Source organism: Panthera tigris, chromosome A2 (genome assembly GCF_018350195.1).
Source record: "Panthera tigris isolate Pti1 chromosome A2, P.tigris_Pti1_mat1.1, whole genome shotgun sequence".
In the NCBI taxonomy this organism is placed as follows: domain Eukaryota; kingdom Metazoa; phylum Chordata; class Mammalia; order Carnivora; family Felidae; genus Panthera; species Panthera tigris.
The window spans coordinates 19592244-19610675 of NC_056661.1; the positions used below are offsets into that span (position 1 = coordinate 19592244).

At 38.9% G+C, this 18432-nt stretch overlaps 1 protein-coding gene and 1 pseudogene across 1 annotated transcript in view; one reads left to right on the top strand and one right to left on the bottom strand.

The window, feature by feature from the left end:
* Positions 1-18432, top strand: part of DOCK3 (dedicator of cytokinesis 3) — a 579897-nt gene that overhangs the window by 33581 nt on the left and 527884 nt on the right. The gene's annotated exons all lie outside the window — the stretch shown is intronic.
* LOC102960743 lies at positions 12670-14820 on the bottom strand (annotated as a pseudogene).

Below are 18432 nucleotides of genomic sequence, written 5' to 3' on the forward strand. Positions count from 1 at the left end.
GAACTGGAGAGTGTTATGCTAAGTGAAATAAGTCATACAGAGAAAGACAGATACCATATGTTTTCATTGTGGTTTTGATTTGTATTTCCCTGATGATGAGTGATGTTGAGCATTTTTTCATGTGTTGATTAGCCATCTGGATGTCTTCTTTGGAGAAATGTCTATTCATGTCTTCTGCCGGTTTCTTCACTGGATTATTTTGTTTTTCGGGTGTGGAGTTTGGTGAGTCCTTTATAGATTTTGGATACTAGCCCTTTGTCCGATATGTCATTTGCAAATATCTTTTCCCATTTTGTCGGTTGCCTTTTCATTTTGTTGATTGTTTCCTTTGAAGTGCAGCAGCTTTTTATCTTGATGAGGTCCCAATAGTTCATTTTTGCTTTTAATTCCCTTGCCTTTGGAGATGTGTCAAGTAAGAAATTGCTGTGGCTGAGGTCAGAGAGGTTTTTTCTTGCTTTCTCCTCTAGTGTTTTAATGGTTTCCTGTCTCACAGTCAGGTTCTTTATCCATTTTGAGTTTATTTTTGTGAATGGTGTAAGAAAGTGGTCTAGTTTCATTCTTCTGAATGTTGTTTTCCAGTTCTCCCAGCATCATTTGTTAAAGAGACTGTTTTTTTCTTTTTAAAGTTTTTGAAGTCCAGTAAAATTTCTAAGCTACATCTTACTCTGAGCATTCTGTAGTACTGTTTCTTGGCACAAAGTGTGTGTTTCAATATTTATCTTAAAAATCTTTATTGGGGCACCTGGGTGGCTCAGTCGGTTAAGCATCTGACTCTTGATTTTGGCTCAGGTCATGATCTCACAGTTCGTGCGTTCTAGCCCCACTGTCTGTGCTGACAGTGCAGAGCCTGCCCTGAGATTCTCTCCCTCTTTCCCTCTCTGCCCCTCCTCTGCTCTCTCTCTCTCCAATCAATCTTTTTCACACACCCCCCCCCCCACAGGAAAACTTTCCCAAATTATACCTTTATAATTATATTCCTAAATTACATCTTTGTTTTGTGTTTGTTTAGTTATTTCAGTTAGGCATATATTGGATTCCTTTTGCTGTTTCTCTAGCTGTACTTTTCCCTTTAATTCTATTTCATATTTGTGGGTTGATGTTTTTAATCAGTTTTAGAAAGATGTCAAGCGTTACCTTTTGAATATTATTTACTATTTTTCCCTCTCTTTTAATGGATACTAGTTGTCAGTTTCTTAGGCCTTTTGAATAAGTTCCACATGTCTATTATATACTTCTTGTTTCTTCCCCATTCTTTTCCTCTCTGTTTCAGTTTAGGTATTTTCTGTTGATCTCTCTTCAGTTTAATTCTGTGTTCCGGTGTGTTCAATCTTTTTTGTTGTTAAGGTTTAATTTTATTTTTGAGAGAGAGAGAAAGAGAGAGCATGAGCAAGCTAGCTGGGGAGGGGCAGAGAGAGAGGGAGACACAGAATCTGAATCAGGCTCCAGGCTCTGAGCTGTCAGCACAGAGCCCAGTGTGGGGCTTGAACTCACAAACCATGAGACCATGACCTGAGCCGAAGTCAGATGCTTAAGTGGCTGAGCCACCCAGGCACCCCCTGTGTTCAATCTTCTTATAAACTCCTGTTGAGTGATTTATTTCAGTTATAGAATTTTTCATTGTTAAGAAATCATATTTGATTAGTTTTTATAGATTCTAGTCCTCGTTGAATATCTGAAACATTATTTATTTTATATATTTTTTTCTGAATTTTATTTTTATTTAAAAAATTTTTAATGTTTATTTTTGATAGACACAGAGCACGAATGGGGGAGGGGCAGAGAGGGGGAGACACAGAATCATAAGCAGGCTCTAGGCTCTGAGCTGTCAGGCCATGAGATCATGGCCTGAGCAGAAGTCAGTCGCTTAACTGACTGAGCCACCCAGGCACCCCTGAATTTTCTTTAAAAAAAAAAGTTTATTTTTGAGAAAGTACGAGAATGCACAAGCAGGAGAGGGGCAGTGAAAGAGGGGGACAGAAGATCTGAAGCGAGTTCTGTGCTGACAGCAGAGAGCCTGATGTGGCGCTTGAACTCACGAACCATGAGATCGTGACCTGAGCCAAAGTCAGATACTTACCCCACTGAGCCACCCAGGGGCCCCTCTTAATTTTCTTTAACCTACTAATCATAGTTTTAAAAAAAATCCTATTTGGTTAGTCCAATATTTGGATCATCTGTGAATCTTCTATTATCTAGTTTTTCCTCTTGATTATTGGTTATATTTTTTGTCCCACTGCATGTCTAGTAAGTTTTTATTGTATGATGGACATTGCATATAAAAGAATAGTACAGACTCCAGATATAATCTTCTACTGGAGAGTGTTTCTGTCAGTCCAGTCAGGGATTTCAGTAGTTAGATCTGTGTTGCAGTTCTAGTAAGAGTTGGGTCTAGCTCCCTCTTATTATGGTAAAACCTTCCTGAGCTTTTTTATTTGAGAGACTGGTAGATCATGGTCTTTGTGAGTCCTAAAATGCTGTAGAAGTTTAATTTATGTCATTGAGAGGTTTTTGTCTTAGCACACCACTAAATTTGGCAAATTCCTTTGGGTAAGACTGGTTTTCTGTTTGAAGCCTGTCCTTTCCTTTGGCAAGTGTTTATTTCTAAAACACTGTGAAACTTCAGGAAATTTCATTCTCCCATAAAGACATTTCAGCACTTCTTTGTAATTCTCTATATATCTCCAGAATTTAGCAGATCCTGTGGGGTCATGTGTTTGAGCCCTATCAAATTTCCAATTTATTACACCAGTCCCTTGTAACTACTAAATGCTTTGCTGGTTTCTTTTTGTTTTGTTTCAATAGCAACTCTTTGTCTGGAACAAACCCAAACTTCAACCTATATACATAATTGGCACATGCTCTGAGGGAAGAAAAACAGCTGGCATTTGTCCTCTTACCTTGGACTGTTTCTCTCTTCTTTGGAATTTTAGGTCATCTGGTGTTTGTTGTTTCCACAGTTTTCTAATGCCTTTGGAAATATGGTATTTGTGATTTATTTAGCTTTTTCTAATTGTTATCATGGGAATGTTAGCCTGCTGTTACTACACATTAACTGTATTGCAATTGACATTTTGTGTTCACTTTTTAATTTCTATCCTCTACCTTTTACTATGCATTCTGTAATTCTGTGGTGCTTATTTTTTCTTGTGCCTCTTCTAATTTTGTCTTCATTTCTGTTACTTTTTTTTCTTTTCTCTTTTCTTGAGCTGTGTAAATTTTTGTCTCATTTTTTTCTGTTGTCCTAACATCTCTTTCTTGAGTTCTTGTACTTATGCTTTGTGGTCCTTTTTCCTAGAGGCTTTATTATGTTTTTTAATGGTGAAATGCTTGATCACAACTTTTATCTTCTCCAGTGTAAAGTGATGGATATTCCTTGTCTGTTGATAAATTTTGCTGCTCTTGTCCACTATTTTTCATTTCGTATTTTAATGGCAATGCTATTCTGGTTGTTTTTTAAACACACCTTTATTGAGGTATAATTCACACACAATAAATTGTATATGTTTAGAGTGTGCCATGTGATACATTTTGATATATGTATGTATAATATTTAACTGTTAATATATATGTATTATGTTTCTAATTATAATATATATTTATAATTATGTTTCTAATTGTGATATTATATTTATAATTATAAACTCATCACCACAGTCATGCTAATGAACATATCAGTTACTCTCAAAAGTTAGCTAGTTCCTTTTGTAATCCCTCTCTCTTGTCTTTCTCTCACCCATTCTTAGGCAACCCTGCTCTACTCTGTGTCATTATAGATTAATTTGCATTTCTAGAATTGTATATAAATGGAATCAAAAGCATGCATTTAACTTTTGGTATGACTTTTTTTGGTAAGTTTATTTATTTATTTTGAGAGAGAGAGAGAGAGAGAGTGTGTGTGTGCAGGAGGGGGAGAGAGAGAGAGGGAGAGAATCCCAAGCACCCTCTTCACTGTCAGCATAGAGCCTGATCAATGGCTTGAACTCATGAAATGGGAGATCATGACGTGAGCCAAAATCAAGAGCCATACACGTAACTGACCGAGCCACCCAGGTGCCCTGGTCTGACTTTTTTTACTCAGAATAATTATTTTGGGATTCATTCATGTTGCATATCTCAATAGTTTTTTTCCTTTTTATAACTGAGTAGTACTGTTAAACATTAAATTACAGAGAGACACAAATATTTTCTAAGACCAAATAGACCCATAACTGGCTGCTTTTATCCCAGGGGAATGGTGGGAGGAGGTGAGAAACTGTCGCATATAGGATAGAAGTCAACTGAACTTTCAGAGAACTTTTGAGGATCAGAATCTTGAAGACCTCCAGTCACAGAGCAAGTTTGCACTCACCTGCTAGTCATTTTCCACTGTGTCTTCACTTAGTTTGGGGTGGGAGTGTGCCAGAGGCTGAGAAAAGGGCAGGGGGACTGTGAGGAAACCCCCAAGATTCATGGAGTCTTTACCAAGTGAATGGAAGTGATGTGCCAGTGGTTGGGAATAGGGCATGAAAGGTGAGAGAGATCTCCCTGAGATAAATGAGCACTTCATCGGGAGCATAGCATCAGCTGCTGAAAACTGGGAGAAGGCAGGTGGGCACAAAGTGATTTCCCAAGATATAAAAACCAAGGTGCCTAAGAGGCTGGTAGCTTGGCTGTAAATCAGAGAGAGAGAGGCTGAATGAGATCGAGATCTTCTGTGGCATATGAAGCAGAGACATTTCTTGTGGTTCAGCTGGGCTGGAAAGTCATAGACCTTAAAAATCTTGCTGGTGCTCAAATCTCTAATCTTGCCGAAGAAAAAGTTATGATTCTCTATCCAAACATTTGTGAAACAGTGGTGAGCTAAATTAAAATAGTTGAAATAAATCAAAGGTGAAATAAAGCCAGACCCAGCTTAAGTACCCAGATTGACTCAGTCTCCTAGCCTAGTGGCTCCTATTGTTGTCTGGCATACAATAAAAAATTGTGAGACATGCAATGAAAGAAGATAAAAATGACTCATAATCAAAAGACAAAATAGTCAATAGAAGCAGCCTCATAGATGACCTAGATGTTGGCATTAACAGAGAGGGACTTTAAAGTAACTGTGATAAGTATGCTTTTCATACGTGTATGAAGAGGTGAAGAATTTCAGCAGGGAAGTGGAAACTGTAAAAGAATGAGCCACACAGGAATTTTAGAACCAAAAAGTTCAGGATCAGAAATGAAGAATTCATTTGATGGGCTTAGCTGCAGGACAGGACATAGCAATAGAAAGAATAAGGCAACTGATGGTGCCTTAGAAGTTATCCATGCTAAACTAAAGAAAAAGATGGATGATAATAAAACTGAACAAGTTTTGAGATCTGTAGGATACAGTCAAATTAACATACGGGTGCTTGGAATCCCAAAAGGAGACTAGACAGAAAATGGAATACAAAATAATTGAGAAAATAATGGCTGAGAATTTTCTAGTATTAATGAAAGATACCAGTGCACAGATCCAAAAAGTTCACAGAAACCCAAATAAGATTACCTAGGTAAATTACATTCAAAGAAAATCTTAAGAGATAAAAGGCACCTTAGTGGAGAAACAACAGGAATAAGTAATAATGTCTCAGAGTTTATAGCATGTGTAGAGGCAAAATATGACAATAGGAACACAAATGATAGGAAAATAGAGATACTGAAATCAGTTTTTACATTGTTTCTGAGGTATTAAAATATTAGGGAAAGACTATAGTAAATTAAGGATGCATATCATAGTCTCTAAAGTACCAAAAATACCAAATAGTGTACCTAAAACAGTAGAAGAAACAAGTGAAATTGTAAAATATGTTCAACTAACCAGAAACAAGGGACATGAAGTCACCAGTAATAACAGAGTAGGGAGGTTTAAAGATTCACCCGTCTACTGAAGCAACAATTAAGCTGGTAAAAACTGTTATTATGAACTTGTTTTGAGCTCTGGAATCTAACAAAAACTATAAAACCAGGTGAATGCTTAATGAAGAAAGAGGCTTATAATTTTTGGTAAAAGGGTATTGTGGTCCTTTTACTTACCCACCTGCTATCCCCTACATTACCCAGCTGGTAACAGCTGTGGGAGCAACAGCCCATGTACCTGGTATGGGTTTCTAGTGCCAGAGTGGGGCAATATGGATTTTATTCTGAAAGAATTGGGGTTGTGTACTTTGACCTGTCTAGTAGTGCCATGAGTGATTAGCTCAAGGTCTTACATTTGTTTTGACCCCTTCAGAACTCTCTCAGGCTGGAGTAGCCTTCTTGGACATTGTTCATTTAAATCACTTAAAGGCATATGCTACCTGCAGCCACCTGGGGCAAAGGACAACAGATGGGACAAGCAGCAGAGACACTGAAAAGCCTAGGAAGGGATAGGGGGTGAAGGAGATAACATGGGGAACTATTAGGCTTTACACAGTGTTTGCCAGGGAATCAAAAGTCTATGTGTATGCCAAGGGCTAGCCACATGCTCAAAAAGACCTGAACTTGCACTTCTGGCTTATTTTTAGGCTCTATGTATGCAGAAATGAAGGTTAGGGCAGAATTGTAAATGGCCTGGCTAAGCATTGAAGGAGTGCCCTAATTCAGGCCAGTCTGCATAGACCAGGAGAGTACTTTTCCTCACCTCCTCATTTTGGCTCCAGGTCTTTAAGAAAATCTCTGTCAGATCTCAGGCTGAGCACTAAGCCAGTGAACAGAGACTTCAGTGGTCACATACCACAAAAAATACACTTTTACAAAGCTAGTTTAGGAAAGTCACTAAACAAACAATTATAACCCACAACAAGCAGAAACAACAAACTCTGGGGAGTGAGAAGAATCAAAATTGTCAGTTAGTCTAGTTTCCAAGAAAAAAAGATTATGAGACATGCAAAGAAACAAAATCTGTAGCCCATTTATAGAAAAAAAGAACAGAAACTGTGCCTGAGGATGCCTGGACACTGAACTTACTACACACGACTTTTTATCAGCTGCCTTAAATATACTCACAGAGCTAAAGGAAATCATGGGCATAGAACTAAGAAGTCCAGGAGAATGATTACCGACAGAAAACGAAGAACAGAGGAACAAAGAACAAATGGGACCAAAAAAGCCAAGATTATAGACTTAAACCATATAAATAATTATGTTAATTTTTAAATAGACTAAATTATCCATTTAAAAGACCAACATTATCAGACTGGATAAAAAAAGCAGTACATAACAATACACTGTTAACAGGAAATATACTTTAAAGATGAAGATATAGATAATAACTAAAATAGGTTAGAAAAAGATGCTGTACAAACATGCATAAGAAAGCTGGTTTTGCTGTATTACTATGAGACAGAGTAGACTTCAGGGAATACTACCAGAGACAAAGAACAGTTAATAATGATAAAAGTTTCAATTTACTGAAGATTTAAAAATCTTAAATGTGTATATACCAATTAATAGAGGTTTAGCACACGTGAAACAACAGTTGACAGAACTAAAGGGAGAAATAGATGTATCTATAATAATTGGAGATTTATCTTTTAGTAAATGATAGATGAAGCAGACAAAATGTCAGTTAGATTTTGGAAGAGTTAAACTACACTACCAACCAAAACTTGACACAATTGAAATTTTAGATGACTGTACCCAACAGAGGACACAATTTTTTTTTAAATGAAGGTATGTGTGTATGTATGTATGTATGTATGTATTTATTTTTAAAGTAAATAAACAGGACACAATTTTTTTAAATGAAGGTATTTATTTTGTTTTGAAGTTTATTTATTTACTTCATTTTATTTTTTAAATATAATTTATTGTCAAGTTAGCTAACATACAGTGTATATACAGTGTGCTCTTGGCTTTGGGAGTAGATTCCCATGATTCGTTACTTACATACAGCACCCAGTGCTCATCCCAACAAGTGCCCTCTTTAAATTGCATATGTTATCACCAAGATAGACCATATGCTAACCCAAAAAACGTATCTTAAAAAAATTTCTTTTTTATTTTAGAAAGCGAGTGTGAACAGGGGATAGGGGGAGAGTGAATCTTAAGCAGGCTGCACGCTGAGTGTGGATCCCAGTGTGAGGCTTGAACCCATGACCCTGGGACCATGATCTAAGCTGAAATCAAGATCAGTTGCTCAACTGACTGAGCCACCCAGGTGCCACCAAAAAACATATCTTAATAAATTTTCGAGGATTGAAATAATAGAGTGTGTTCTCCCAACTAGAATAAAATTAACTTAGAGATCAATGATAAGATAATCAGGAAACCCTCACATATTTGGAAATATTTCTAAATAACTCATCAGTCAATTATAAAAAAAAACCACAAAGGAAATTAGAAAATGTTTTGAATTGAATAATGAAAACATACTATCAAAATTTGTGGATGCAATAAATATTGCAATGCTAGAGGAAATTTTATAGTTTAATTTTTTTATTTACTGAAAAAAATTTTTTAATGAGCTTGTTACTTTGGAGTGATTTTGGGTTTACAGAGAAGTTGCAGAGGTGGTGCAGAGGGATCCTGTACCCCTCATGCAGTTTCTCCTGATGCCAGCCTCTAAGGTTTCCATGTTGCTTTTGTCCAAACCATGAAAACAGTATTGGTCCATTGATGGAAGGCTCTTTCCCCTGGGCATTACTCTCAGGCCTATTCTACCCAGGCCGTACCTCACACATAGCAATTCTGAGCCTGCTCTAGGCTGTGAGAGTGTCTCTGTGAGACTCATTCAAGGTCTATCTGACATAAGGTGAGGTTCTGGACTTTCAGGGGGAATTGCGCAGGGGTGACTGCTCTTCTTGTCACATCATGGGAAGTTTTATTTTTTTTATTTTTTATTTTTTTTAATATGAAATTTATTGTCAAATTGGTTTCCATACAATACCCAGTGCTCATCCCAACAGGTGCCCTCTTCAGTGTCCATCATCCACTTTCATAGTGGGGAAGTTTTAAATGCTTATATTGGAAAGAAAGAAAGATTTTTTCTTTACAAGTTTTTATTTAAATTCTAATTAGGTAAAATACAGTGTAGTATTAGTTTTAGGTGTCGAATTCAGTGATTCATCACCTACATACAGCACCCAGTGCTCATCACAACAAGTGCCCTCCTTAATAGCCATCACCTATTTAACACATTCCCACTCACCTCCCCTCTAGCAAGTATCAGTTCTCTATAGTTAAAAGTCTGTGGGTGCCTGGGTGTCTCAGTTGGTTAAGTGTCTGACTCTTGATTTTGGCTCAGGGAATGATCTCATGATTCATGGGATTGAGCCCCATGTTGGGCTCTACACTGACAGGGAGGAGCCTGCTTGGGATTCTCTCTCTCTCTCCTCCTCTCTCTGCCCCTCCCCTGCTCATGTTCACTTTCTCTCTCTCTCTCTCTCTCTCTCTCTCTCAAAATAAATAAACTTAAGATAGTCTGTTTCTTGATTTGCCTCTTCTCCCCCCCATGTTCATTTGTTTTGTTTCTTAAATTCCACATGAGTAAAATCATATGGTAATTGTCTTTCTGTGACTTATTTCACTTAGCATAATACTCTCTAGCTCCATCCACATTGTTGAAAATGGCAATATTTAATTTTTTTAAGTTTATTTATTTGTTTTGAGAGAGAGAGAGAGAGGGTGTGTGAATTTTGCAAGTGGGGAGTGGCAGATGGTGAGGGAGAGAGAGAATCCCAAGCAGGCTCTGCACTGTCAGCATGGAACCTGATGGGCTCAAATCCATGAACTGCAAGCTCATGACCTGAGCTGAAATCAAGAGTTGGATGCTTAACTGACCGAGCCACCCAAGCACTCCAAGATTTAATTCTTTTTTATGGCTGAGTAATATTCCATTGTATAGATATACCACATTTTCTTTATTCATTTATCAGTCGATGGAGATTTAGGCACTTTCCATAATTTGGATGTTGCTGCTGTAAACATTGGAGTGCACATATCCCTTTGAATGAGTATTTTTGTATCCTTTGGGTAAATAGTAGTGTAATTGCTGGATCGTAGGATAGTTCTATTTTTAACTTTTTGAGGACCCTCCATACTGTTTTCCAGAGTGGTTGGAAGGCAAGAAAGATTTAAAGTGAATAATCCAAGGTACCTACTGGAGAAAATAGAAAAACAATAGCAAATTAAAATAGAATGAAATAAAAAAATCAGAGCAGAAATCAATTAAGTAGAAAATGGATGGAGACTAGAGAAAACTAGTAAAACTAAAAGTGATTTTTTAAAAGGATTAATAAAAATGATAAGTTCTTAGTAAGACTAAATTAAATAAAACATTCATAATGAGAGAACATTAGAGAATATTATGAATCATTTTACTTAAATTCTTGAGAGGCACATTTGAACAAAATTGACACAGGAAGAAATAGAGTGATACTAAATTAAATAAATTCAGTTTCTAATAAAATAATTTTCTCACAAAGAAGACTCAAGTCCCAAATGGTTTCATGTGTGAATTCTGTGAAACATGCTTTTCAAAAGCAAAAGAGGGTGAAACATTTCCTAACTCATTATGAAGCCAGTGTAACTTTTATCTAAAACCCTAATAAGATTAAAAGAAAATTATAGACCAATATCCTTTATGATTATAGATGTAAAAACTCTTGATATAAGCAAATAATTTATATAGATTTATACAATGTATATATTTTATATAATGCTGGATTTACCAATCTAATAAAAGGCACATATGAAGAACCCACATCTAACATTATGCTTAATAATGAAACATAGAATGTTTCCCTTCAAACTTCAGGAACAAAATAAGAACATCTGCCTTTATAAGTTTTTTTTAAATTTTTTAATGTTTATTTATTTTTGAGAGAGAGAGAGAGAGAGACAGAGCGTGAGTAGGGGAGGAGCAGAGCAAGAGGGAGACACAGAATCCAACAGGCTCTGAGCTGTCAGCACAGAGCCCAATGTGGGGCGCGAACCCACGAACTGTGAGATCATGACCTGAGCCAAGTTGGATGCTCAACCAACTGAGCCACCCAGGCGCCCCTGTAAGTTTTATTTGACATTGCTTTGGGAGCTTTGTTCCATAAATCAAGAAAAGAAGTACAAGCATACCTTGGAGATACTGCCGGTTTGGTTTCCAGACCACTGCAATAAACTGAATATCACAATAAAGTGAGTCAAATGAATTGTTTGGTTTCCTAGTGCATATAGAAGTTATGTTTGCACTATAGTGTATTAAGTGTGTAGTAAAATTATGTGTATTAAACAGTGGACATCCCTTAAGTCAGAGAAAGACAAATACTGTATGATTTTACTTGTATGTGGAATTTAAGAAACAAACGAGCAAAGGAAAAAAAGAGAGAGGCAAAGCAAGAAACAGATTCTTAACTAGAGAGGACAAACTACCAGAGGGGAGGTAGTTGGGGGGATGGGTTAAATAGGTGATGGGGATTATGGAGTGCACTTGTGTGATGACCACTGGGTGTCATATGGAGGTATTGAACCACTATATTGTACACCTGAAACTACTATTACACTATATGTTAACTGGAATTGTAGTAAAAACTTAAAAAAATAAAAAGCATTTAGAGTCTCCCTCCAAAAATTAAAAGATACTGTATTGCTAAAAAAATGCTAACTATCATCTGAGCTTTCAGCAAATTATAATATTTTTGCTGGTGGAGGGTCTTGATGTTGACAGCTGCTGACTGATTAGAGTGGTGGCTGCTGAAGGTTGGGTGTCTGTGGCAATTTCTTTAAATAAGATAACAGTGAAGTTTGCTGCATTGACTCTTCTTTTTACAAATGAATTTTCTCTGTAGTATGGGATGCCGTTTGATAGCATTTTACCCACAGTAGAACTTCTTCCAGAATTGTAGTCAGTGTCTTAAATCCTGCTGCTTCTTTATCAATGAAGTTGATGTAATATTCTAAATCCTTTGTTGTCATTTCACCAGTCTTCACAGCATTGTCACTAGGAGAGGATTCCACCTCAAGAAACCAATTTGTTTATCCATAAGAAGCAATTCCAGTGTTAAAGTTTTATCATGAGGGGTGCCTAGGTGGCTCAGTCGGTTGAGTATCAAACTTTGGCTCAGGTCATGATTTCATGGTTCGTGGGTTCGAGCCCTGCGTTGGGCTCTGTGCTGACAGCTCGGAGCCTAAAACCTGCTTTGGATTTTGTGTCTCCCTCTCTCTCTCTACCCCTCCCCCACTCATGCTCTCTCTCTCAAAAATAAATAAACATTAAAAAAAAAGTTTTATCATGAAATTGCAGCAATTCGATCACAGGTTCAGACTCTACTACTAATTTTGGCTCTCTTGCTATTTCCATCACATCTGTGGTTACTTTGTCCACAGAAGTCTTGAATCCTTCGAGGTCATCAATGATGGTTAGAATCAGCTGCTTTCAAACTCCTGTTCATATGGATATTTTGACCTCTTCCTGTGAATCACGAAAGTTCTTAATGACATCTAGAATTATGAATTCTTTCCAGAACTTTTTCAATTTACTTTGTCCAGATAAAGGAACCACTATCTATGGAAGCTGTAACCTTACAAAATTCTTTTTTTTTTTTTTTGCCTCAAAAAGTGACGCTTATTCAAATAAAAAAAGAAAAAAATGGCAAGATGTCCATCCCTTGGTTCCCTTCCCTCCCCTCTCCTGCTCCTCTTAAGCCCCCCATGGACTGAACCCTCAGTAGGGCTAGGTAGCAGGACAGTTCCTTAGATGAGTTCAGGAACATTGAGGGGCATCTCCTCAATGGAGGTGTTGTGGAGGGTTTCCCTATATTGAAGAATCCTCTTGTCTTTTTCTGTCACTATGTCAATAGCCACACCATTATGGCCAAATTGTCCACCAGGACTGATTCTGTCAATATAATTTTCCCTGTTGGTGGGAAGGTCATACTTGATGACTAAAGAAACCTGTGGCACATCAATGCCTCTGGCCAGCAAATCAGTAGTAATCAATACTCTGCTAAGAGCCAGAGTGAACTCCTTCATGATAACATCTCATTTAACATCGCATTCCATATCTCTGTGCATAGCAGACATGGTGGGGTCTTTGGTGTACATCTTTTCAATGAGTCAATAAACCTTTCTTAGGGTGTTGATGAGTATGACTGCCTGCATGATGGTCAGGGTTTCATACAAGTTACACAATGTGTCCAGCTTCCACTCCTCTCCTTCCACATTGAAGTAGAACCAGTGGATACCCTTCAGGGTCAACTCCTCCTTTTTGAACAGAATCTGATTGGGGTCCCTCATGAACTTCTTGGTCACCTCAAGCATGTTGGAAGGCATTGTAGCTGACAGCAAAACCACCAGGGTGTTGCTGTTGAGCTTTTGGAATATGTCATAGATCTGGTCCTTGAATCCGCGGCTTAACATTTCATCAGCTGGATGGAACTAGAGGGTATTATACTAAGGAAGTTAGTCAAAGACAAATACCACATGACTTCACTCATATGAGGACTTAGACACAGAACAGATGAACATAAGGGAAGAGAAACAAAAATAATATAAAAACAGGGAGGGGGACAAGACATAAGAGACTCTTCAATATGGAGAACAAACAGAGGGTTACTAGAGGAGTTGTGGGAGGGGGGATGGGCTAAATGGGTAAGGGGTATTAAGGAATCTACTCCTGAAATCATTGTTGCACTATATGCTAACTAACTTGGATGTAAATTAAAAAAATAAAAAAAAACATTTCATCAACTTGTCCAGTACAAACTACTTGATGTATTTGGGAGACAGGTGTTTCTGGTTAAGCATATCAAACACATGACCTGGGGTACCCATGATGTTATGGGGATCTTCCATCTGCAGCTTCTGCACTTCAGAATGTACATTGGTCCCCCCCAATGCAGGCATGGCAGGGGGCACCCATGTAATATCCTAATACAATGACTACCTTCTGTATCTGCTGAGCTAACTCTCTAGTCGGTGCCAGGACCGAAGCCTGTGTAGTCTTTAGATTCAATTCCATCTAGTTGCAGAATCAATGTGGCAAAAGTGGCTGTTTTCCTAGTCCCAGATTGGGCTTGAGCAATCATATCATAACCCTGATACAAGGAAGAATGCCTTGTTGCTGGATGAAAGAAGGCTTCTCAAAAACATAGGCATAGATGCCAGAGAAGGGACTCACAGAGGTTCATGTCATTACAGCTGTCAACTTATTTCAGTTACTCTTGATGATACCTTCAGGTGCTACCCATCAGGCCATTGTCTCTGGATCAGGAATCCTGACCTCAGAGACATGATCCTTAGAAACTAGACAAAATATATTTCTTAAATAAAAATACTGACAGTTGAAATTATTCCATGAACCATGGGATAAAATGGATGGTTAGCAGGCATGAAAGCAATATTAATCTTGCAGGATATCTCCATCAGAGGTTTTGGGTGATCAGCTGCATTGTCAATGAGAATAATATTTTGAAAGGAGACTCTTTTTCCTGAGTGGTAGGTATTAACAGTGGCCCTCAAATATTAGTAAACCATGTTGTAAACAGATGTGCTGTCTTTTAGGCTTTACAATTCCACTTATAGAGCACAGGAAGAGTAGATTTAGCATAATTCTTAAGGGCCCTAGAATTTTCAGAATGGTAGGTGAGCATTGGCTTTCACCTTAAAGTCATCAGCTGCATTAGCCCCTAACAGGAGAGTAGCCTATCCTTTGAAACTTTTAAGCCAGGCATTGACTTCTCTCTAGCTTTCTAATGAAAGTCCTAGATAGCATCTTCTTCCAATATAAGGCTGTTTTGTCTACATAGAAAATCTGTTGTTTAGTGTAGCCACCTTCATTAATTATCTTAGCTAGATCTTCTGGATAACTTCCTGCAGCTTCTATGTCAGTACTTGCTGCTTCATCTTGTACTTATTAGGGAGATGGATGTCTTCTTTCCTTAAACCTCATAAACCAATGTCTGCTAGCTTCAAACTTTTCTTCTTCAGTGCCCTCATCCCTCCCAGTCCTTTGTAGAATTGGATTAATTTGGGGGCTTAAAGGAATGTTGTGGCTGGTTTGATCTTTTATCCAGCATATGTCATCCATATCAGCAATAAGACTGTTTTGCTTTCTCATAATTTGTGGGTTCACTGAAGTAGCACTTTCAATTTCCTTCCAAAACATTTCCTTTGCATTCACAACTTGGCTAAGTGTTTGGTGCCAGAGGCCTAGCTTTTGGCCTATTGGCTTTCGACATGCCTTCTTCACTAAGCTTAATTATTTATAGCTTTTGATTTAAAGTGAGAGACTTGACTTTTCCTTTCAGTTGAATACTTAGGGGCCATTGGAGGGCTATTAATTGGCCTAATTTCAATATTTTTGTGTTTTGGAATAGGGAGGTCTGAGGAGAGGGAGAGAGACAGGGGAATGGCTGGTTGGTAGAGCAGTCAGAACACACACAATATTTACTGGAGGAGTTAAGATGGCAGAGGATAGGGAGACCCTGAGCTTGCCTTGTCCCTTGAACACAACTAGATAAATGTCAAATTACTTTTTTAAATGTTTATTTATTTTTGAGAGAGAGAGAGAGGGAGTGTGAGTGGGAGAGGGGCAGAGAGAGAGAGGGAGACACAGAATCTGAAGCAGGCTCCAGGCTCTGAGCTGTCAGCACAGAGCCTGACACGGGACTTGAACCCATGAACTGTGAGATCATGACCTGAGCTGAAGTCAGATGCTTAACTGACAGAGCCACCCAGGTGCCCCAATATCAAATTATTCTGAACACCCAAGAAATCGATCTGAGGACTGAGAGAACAAAACTGCACATCTGCAAGTAGGAAAACAACCCCCTTGTGGAGGTAGGAGCTTTGGAGAGTTGATTTGGTGGGCACTGTGGAGGCGAGGGAGCCCTGATCACGGGAAGAGGAGTGAGTGAGTGAGAGACGAAGAATGAAAACAGAGTGACATCATGTGCAGGGGATTTCACAAGAAAACTCTTCCCCCAAACCATTGACTGGGAAAAGAAGAGGAGCTAAGCACTGTAAGCTTTTATAAGTGGCAGAGCACAAAGTGTGAAGTTGGAGGTCTGTGCCATTGCCAGGGTCTCTCCTGGCAGACTTGGTGGTGCTCCAGTGGAGAAGGAGGGCAGAAACCAAGGAGTAGGTAGCATGGTCTGAGGATCCCCTGGGTTGCATGGGGAGAAACAATTCCCCTTCTTGGTGTAGATTTGGGAGAGGTGGCATGACTTCTCTGCGTACAAAAGACCCTGCAGATGCCATTGAGCTGCCCCATTCACCAGCAGAGAAACAGGGCCTCCAGCTGAGGGCAGCAAGCCTTGGTGCTGGCTTTCTGTTGCACTTTACCATAAACTCTAAGCTGCTATGCACTTGTGTGATCATTTTCTGGGACAAACCAGCAATTGGCTACAATGCAATAAGACTCTCCCTTAGAAGATCAGCGCAGGTCTGTGTCATCGGGTCTCTGAAATTTGGAGTTTTGAAACCCAGCTACACCTGAGCTAAAACATGGGATGCTGTGCCACCTGGCAGACAGACAACTTGGACACACACCAGGTGAAGGCAGGGATCTGACAGAAGCTGGGGACACAGGAGGGTTGATTGTTTTGCTCTTCTGTGAGGGCTTCCTGCGTAGTGGCAGGCAGGAGCTCCTGTCTTAAGATGAGAGAGCGGGGAAACTCCCATTTTCTCTCCCATTCATGAGCCCTGACCCATGTCAATGAGTAAAACAGTGCCAGCAAGTAGAGGCTGGAGCCACTTACATCAAGTCCCGCCCCCCTGCATCCTGCAGGTGCATCTCCACTAGGACAAGACCTCCTGAGAATCAGTGCAGCAGGCCCCATTCCCAGAAGACCAGCACAAACCCCTGGCTTGTACCAAGTCTACTGATCATTGAGTGCTGCAAAGGTTTGGCTGTAGGGGAAACAGGATCTAGTGTCCCTTGGGTTTTTTTTTAATGTTTATTCTTAAGAGAGACAGAGCATGAGTGGGGGAGGGTCAGAGAGAGAGACACACACACACACACAGAATCTGAAGCAGGATCTAGGCTCCAAGTTGTCAGCACAGAGCCCCACGGGGGCTTGAACTCACGGACTGCAAGATCATGACCTGAGCTGAAGTCAGATGCTCAACCAGCTGAGCTGCCCAGGCGCTCCTGGGTTTTTTTCTTTTTAATGGGATACAGGAAAAGCATTTTTTATTTTTAATGTATTTATTATTATTTTATTTATTTGATCTAGCTTCTTTTCATAAGCAGACCCAAATACACCTACGATCTAATTTTGCTTTTAACAAGCAGACCAAAACACACAAAAGAACTAGCTTCCCTTTTCATTTCATTTGTTTGGTAGTTTTTGGTTCTCTTCTTAATATAGCCATTACTCTCAGGAGCAGGAATAAAACAGGCTTTACTAACAAAAAAACAGTGACCTTGATAATTTGACAAGATGGAAGAATTCACCTCAAAAGAAGGAATGGGAAGAAGTAACGGCTAGGGATTTAGTCAATGCAGAGGTAAGTAAGATGCTTGAACTAGAATTTAAAACAGTTAAAAGGATACTAAGTGGACTTGAGGAAAGCATAGAAGACACTAGAGAATCCCTTACTGCAGAGATAAAAGAAATAAAAACTGGTCAGGCTGAAATTAAAAATGCTATAACCAAAATGCAAACTAGAATGGATGCCATGACAATGAGGATGAATGAAGCAGAGAATGAGTCAGTGATATAGAAGATAGAATTATAGAAAATAATGAAGCTGAAAAGAAGAGGGAAGCAAAGGTATTGGGTCATGAATGTAGACTTAGGGAACTCAGCGACTCCTTAAAGTGTAGTAACATTCATATCATAGGAGTCCCAGAAGATGAAGAGACAGAAAAAGGGACAGAAGGTTTATATGAGCAAATTATAGCTGAAAACTTCCCCAGTCTGGAAAGGACACAGACATCAAATTCCAAGAAGCACAGAGAGCTCCCATTAAATATAATAAAAGCCAGCCATTACCAAGACATATCATAGTCAAATACACAAAATACATAGACAAGGAAGGAATTCTGAAAGTAGCAAGGGAAAGGAAAGCCCTTCACCTGTAAGGGAAAACAGATAAGGTTCTCAGTATATCTGTTCCAGAAATTTGGCAGGCCAGAAGGGAGTGGCAGGATATATTCAACATGCTGAATGGGAAACATATGTATCCAAGACTACTTTATCTAGCAAGACTGTCATTCAGAATAGAAGGAGAGATAAAGAGTTTACCAAACAAAAACTAAAAGAGTTCATCATGACCACTAAACCAGCATTGTAAGAAATATATATATATTAAAAAATTTTTTTTAATGTTTATTTTTGACAGAGAGGCAGAGCATGAGTGGGGGAGGGGCAGAGAGAGAGCGAGACACAGAATCCAAAGCAGGCTCCAGGCTCTGAGCTGTCAGCACAGAGCCTGATGCAGGGCTTGAACTCACAGACTGCAAGATCATGACCTGAGCCGAAGTCGGATGCTCAACTGACTGAGCCACCG